Below are 5,786 nucleotides of genomic sequence, written 5' to 3'. Positions count from 1 at the left end.
AGTAGACCCACCTCATGTATTACCTTACTCGTCTTAAAACCCACACCATTAAAAACAAAATGAACTGCTACTATATGTTTTATTAGAGAAAAATTTTTATGTCTAAAGACCATAAGCATGAAAATGATGTTCCAAGTCCCAGTGCTGCTTAATCATTTTGGTCAACCTTGTAACCATGAAACTATACATACTACAACTTAATGTATTAAGTGTATCTTTATGAAATTTCACAAGCTCTCAGTAAACATTACAAGTATTTTGTACACAAAAAATATGATTTTTAAATTAAGTATCTTTACTCAATTTTTCTGTGAATTTATGGAGCCAGAGTCTGACTCACACTCTTATTAGTCTGAGTGCAAAGTAATGTAGTTATTTGCACTCGGACTCTGAATAGTTCACCTGCAAGTTGATTTTCATTTTGAGTATAAAATACTATTTATCATACTACAGTTTTCAAATTTCATTTGCATAACGTCTAGAACTTCCTAAATGAATATACAAACTTTATATTTTATCTGTTATTTTCTTAACTCTAATACTATATGAGCTCAGTCAAATTGAACAACCTTATAACTATAAAAACCATAAAGGAAAAATCTAAATAACACATGTTTCTTTCTAGAAATTATAATTATTTATCCTAAATAGCCTCAGGCCCGTGACAGTCAGCATCTGTTTTTATTTAATTTTATTACTTGTTTCTCTTTGAAGTGTGTCTAAAACCTGTGTAACAAACTAGAAATCACCCAGCAAACTCATAGTATTAGTTACGGTATTGAATTACGTAACACAAAAGCTTATATAATTTTTTTCATTTATGTTTTCTTATCTAACCTGATAATTTCCTAAATTTTACCTTTTAGTTACATTTATAACAGGGAATAAAGACATACATAAAAAACAAGAAATTTAGTACTTATATGTGGGTTTTGTACTTTTCTGTAGTCAAAGACTTGAGGTGTCAATAAAAGTTAACCTAAATATTGCCATGGTTGTTATTAGTACTTTACTGAATTTGTATTTATTTCAAATATTCAATTTAAAACACAAAACAGTAATATGCACAAAGCATACAATGTCAGATAATTATTATAATTTAAGTGGTTTTCTAAGATATAAGAGCATTAAAACAATTCCCTTGACTAGTAAAGCTGAACTTGGTGATAGCAACTTTGAATCTATATGCCAAATAATTGAAAAGCTGTCCTGAGAACAAGTTCGGATTATACGTAAATCATTAAATCAAAATTTTCTCTTTCTGTTGGTTATAAACAATGTAACAGTTTGCTATTACATTGTTTATAACCAACAGTGAGAACTATTGAAATTTTTTGAATGGCAGTAGGGTGTGACATGTGGGTTGGACTTTCTGGTTTATATCAAAGTAAAACAAGATGATTGGAGGCTACAAAGTTAGATTACATCTTAGAAATATCTACATTATAAATGTGTAAATTGCATTAAAACTCAGAAGAATTATCTAAAAATGTGCAACTCAGAGTGTCACATGATACAGAAAAGTGAAGACTGAGAATTTATTTAAATATTTGCTTTTGAAATTAAAACTTGTATATTATTAAAATTTGATTTATTAATTATGTTTTGATGCCAAGTTTACTGATATACATTGATAATAAAGTAGTTTAATTAAATTTTGAATGCAACTATAAAAGGTTGTGACATATGCACTTTGACCTAGCAAGATCTAGAGAGTTTAACAGACAAAAGACAGCAAATGTTTTCAGCAAACATTCTCCTGAAAACAGCAATTGATTTGAGGTGTGACTGGAAACTTGCGAGTTTCTGTTAGCTTCAATTTTTTATTTAGTATTTTGTTGATATTCCCAGGAGATATATTCATCTTCTTTGCAACGACTTTTTTGACTCAGAAGGTGCACTTTTATGATCACATCGTTCACTTGAGGGATGATTGTATTGCCACGGGTTGGCCTGGAATGTTTCACAACACATTGTTGTCCTAAATACTTTGCTATGTAAGTTTTTCCACTTCTATGGAAAATTCTGAAGGCTTTTCAAATGTTAGAAAAAAATTCTACATGAAAGAGCTGTGACATGTTCCTCCAGCAGGAATCCTACAAGGTGGCATTGAACTATCAAAATAGTTGGGAATTCATCGTAAGCCACATGAACATACAGGCTAAACATTTTACCCATGGGCCATGACTTGTATTTTTTGGAACACAATACTACTTTCACACATAACATGTAAGTAACCCCCTTTGTACACAGGAAACAATATGTAGATCTATAGCTTATAGAATTCCAGAAGAAGGAATCTTATACAAGTTGAGATCAGCTACTGCATTTCAAGTGTTTCCAAATTTTTTTATATATATAGCAGACAGGGTATGTGGTTCCACCTTATAGAATAGGACAGGCTATTCATAACATTTTAGTAATCTACTCACACACTGATTTCCAATAAAATAAAACTACCTCCAATAATAATATTTTGTTACATACCTTTCAGTACAAACACCTTTAATACTTTGTAGAATACTTACTAAATCTGCAGATTAACAGAAAATTCTGTATTACTGTATTTGCTGTAGGGGGTTTCAGACTGCATTAATACAGCTGTCAGTATTACAAGTGATCTTGTAGATTTATAACTTAACCACATAATGTATAAGATAAGAATTCATCTGGAAAAGATGATGGTTTAAAGTTCATTAAAGCTAAAACACTTAATTTTCTTACATTATGAAGCATAAACTTGTAGGGTAAACAATTTTTTAATGTGATGCTAGGAACTTGCTCACTTACTTAATTCAAAATTATTAGAAAAATTTTGTAAACAGTCAGTGTTATATCTTGTAATCCATCATTAGGAGATTTGGAATCCTTGAATATTAATACATCTAATTCTGTAGGCCAGGTGAACCGACTGTTTACATAATTAACATTAGGAGATTTGGAATCCTTGAATATTAATACATCTAATTCTGTAGGCCAGGTGAGTTATATCTTTTAATTCATACTGACTGTTTACAGAATTAAGTTATATCTTGTAATCCATTCACCTGGCCTACAGAATTAGATGTATTAATGTTAGAGGATTCCAAATCTCCTGATGTTCTTTTATAATTTTGTGTATTAGTTGCTGCATTAATTGATGAATTCCTGAAAAAAAAAGAAAGACAGGGGAGAATGTTCACCTTATTACTGCAGGAAACACACTGAACTATTTACAATCTCTTTACAATATTCCTAACCGTATTCACATTATTAAACATTTAAATGAAAACAACAATCTCTAGTGATAAGGTTGCAAATTATTTTGATAAATACAATTGTTTCTATAATACACTTAAAGAATTGTAAAAATTTATACAAATATTTTTTAATAACAATGTTTAACAAATTGTTAAAATTGAGAAAGTTTTTAAAATCACAAAATTTAATTTCAATTTAAAGAATTATATCTATGATTGAACTTTCTTGTCTTAGCAGAAATTTTATAAGTTAAAGAATTTGAAATATAGAATAAATCAACATGAATCACACACTGTGTCTGACAATTGGTGTTCGTTGAATTTCACACACAAACCTTCTTGAGGGCTATCTGTGCTAACCATCCCTAATTTTGAAGTGATAGACTAGATGGAGGGTAGATAGTCAACACCACCTCATGAACGACTGTAACTGAATTGTTGGATATCATTGTCATTCTTGTAACACACACACACCCTTGGCCCCAAAGTGCAGTTTTGTGTTTTTATTTTGCAGCAATGGGGCATGGAACCTTACATCTATAGTGTGGCAGGCTAACCACTGGGCCACACTTTTTAACTTATCAATGTATTTTTTTATGATGGTACTCTGAACATGTTGAATTAAAGAAACCTCCTCTCATGCTTTTTTTTAACTTTAGTGCAAAATATTTTATCTTGATAAAAATGTTTATCTTTTTATTTACTTTCATGTGGTACTTTATAAATTCTATTTGATGTTTTCATTTGCAATTTTATCACAATTTTTGGTTTGATTTGGATTTAAGCTCTTTACTTGGCAGATAAATTTGGGGCCTGAAGACCAGTTACGTCTAGAAAACACTACCTCGAGAAAGAAAAAAGTGAAAAAGTAAATATATATAAATTACTTTTCATAATAGCATGCAAATATCAAAAACATGCTATTGTGAAAACTTTTGGACATGCATGGTATATGTCTTAAATTATAGCTTACAGAAGATTGTAATTCAAATGTAAACTGTGTTGACTGATTACATAGGAATAAGTAACCTGCTACAAAACTTAATATGAACTGTCACAAACCTTACAAGGGAAACAGCAAGTGCTCAAACCCCACAGCACCTTGATATCTAAATACAGTAATCTGTAACTCTGATATTTTACTGTTTGTATAACATAATACAGCAAGATGTAATCCTGATATTTCACACTATGTATAACATAACACAGTAACCTGTGCTATTGTTATTTTAGTCTCTGTGACATCAGTAGGTTGTGATCCTGATATTTTATAGACTACATAACATACTATAGTAGACTGTGATCCTGATGTTTAATAGGCTATATAACATACTACAGCAGGCTGTGATCCTGATATTTTACTGTAGGTATAACATATTAAAATTACCCCTGGTCCTTGTATCTTGCAGTCGGTATAACATACCATATTAAGCTATGTTCCTGGTATCTTATTATATAACATATTAAAATTACCTGTGATCCTTGTATCTTACAGTCGATATAACATACTATAGTAAACTGTGTTCCTGGTATCTTATTATATAACATACTACAGCAGGATGTGATTCTGGTATTTTATAGACTACAAGCAAAAGTACCTGTCCCCACTGATGGGAAACGTTTAAGTTATGCTATCAATTTAAATTATTTCATGGAATTTAAAAAGGTTATTTGTGTTCCACTCTTGATTTCACTCAGAGCCAAAGCTTTGAGTTACTTATACCATCTATTGCGAAAAGTAATTGTTGATCATTTCAGTCATGTTAAGAGCCACTCAACAATAACATATGGTAAATCTACATTTTTATTCTTTAAGTTACGTCACATTTTGAAATGTGAATGATAATGTGATTAGCTTCTAACAATTTAGTGTAGAATATTCTGCTTGTGAAATAAAATTTGACATCAATATTATTTTATGTCTGTTCTCCTGTCATTTCAAAAGTGAATGTTAGCTTTGCCTGCATGCACAGCTTTCCAAGCGAGAGACAGATGAAAGCTTGGACAGACACCATGGTTGGCAATATACATACAAGATAAAACAACTAAAGCAAGCTTTGATCCTGATATTTTCTTGTATGCATGATATACTAAAATTATGTGTGATTATTGTATCTTACAGTCTGTATAACATACTATAGTAAGTTATGAATTGGGTTTTTTATAGGCTATATAACATACCACAGTAAGGTGTGATTTGGGTATTTTATAGGCTATCTAACATACTATAGTAAGTTATGAATTGGGTATTTTACAGGCTATATAACATACCACAGTAAGATGTGATTCGGGTATTTTATAGTCTATATAACATACTACAGTAAGCTATGTTCCTGGTACCTTACTACATAACATATTACAGTAAGCTGTGATTCGGGTATTTTATAGGCTATATAACATACTACAGTAAGCTATGTTCCTGGTACCTTACTACATAACATATTACAGTAAGCTGTGATTTGGGAATTTCATAGGCTATATAACATACTACAGTAAGCTATGTTCCTGGTACCTTACTACATAACATATTACAGTAAGCTGTGATTT

At 30.6% G+C, this 5,786-nt stretch overlaps 1 protein-coding gene across 2 annotated transcripts in view; it reads right to left on the bottom strand.

The window, feature by feature from the left end:
- LOC106461515 (centrosomal protein of 135 kDa-like) overlaps positions 1-5,786 on the bottom strand; it is a 152,886-nt gene that overhangs the window by 4,026 nt on the left and 143,074 nt on the right. For both annotated transcript variants that reach the window (XM_022388501.1, XM_022388500.1), the window contains one exon: positions 3,048-3,147. The gene's annotated coding sequence lies outside the window, so the exon portion shown is untranslated. The remainder of the gene's footprint in view (positions 1-3,047; positions 3,148-5,786) is intronic.

Source organism: Limulus polyphemus, unplaced genomic scaffold (genome assembly GCF_000517525.1).
Source record: "Limulus polyphemus unplaced genomic scaffold, Limulus_polyphemus-2.1.2 Scaffold976, whole genome shotgun sequence".
In the NCBI taxonomy this organism is placed as follows: domain Eukaryota; kingdom Metazoa; phylum Arthropoda; class Merostomata; order Xiphosura; family Limulidae; genus Limulus; species Limulus polyphemus.
The sequence above is the reverse complement of the archived record's forward strand: the minus strand, read 5'-3'. Positions and strand labels throughout refer to the sequence as shown.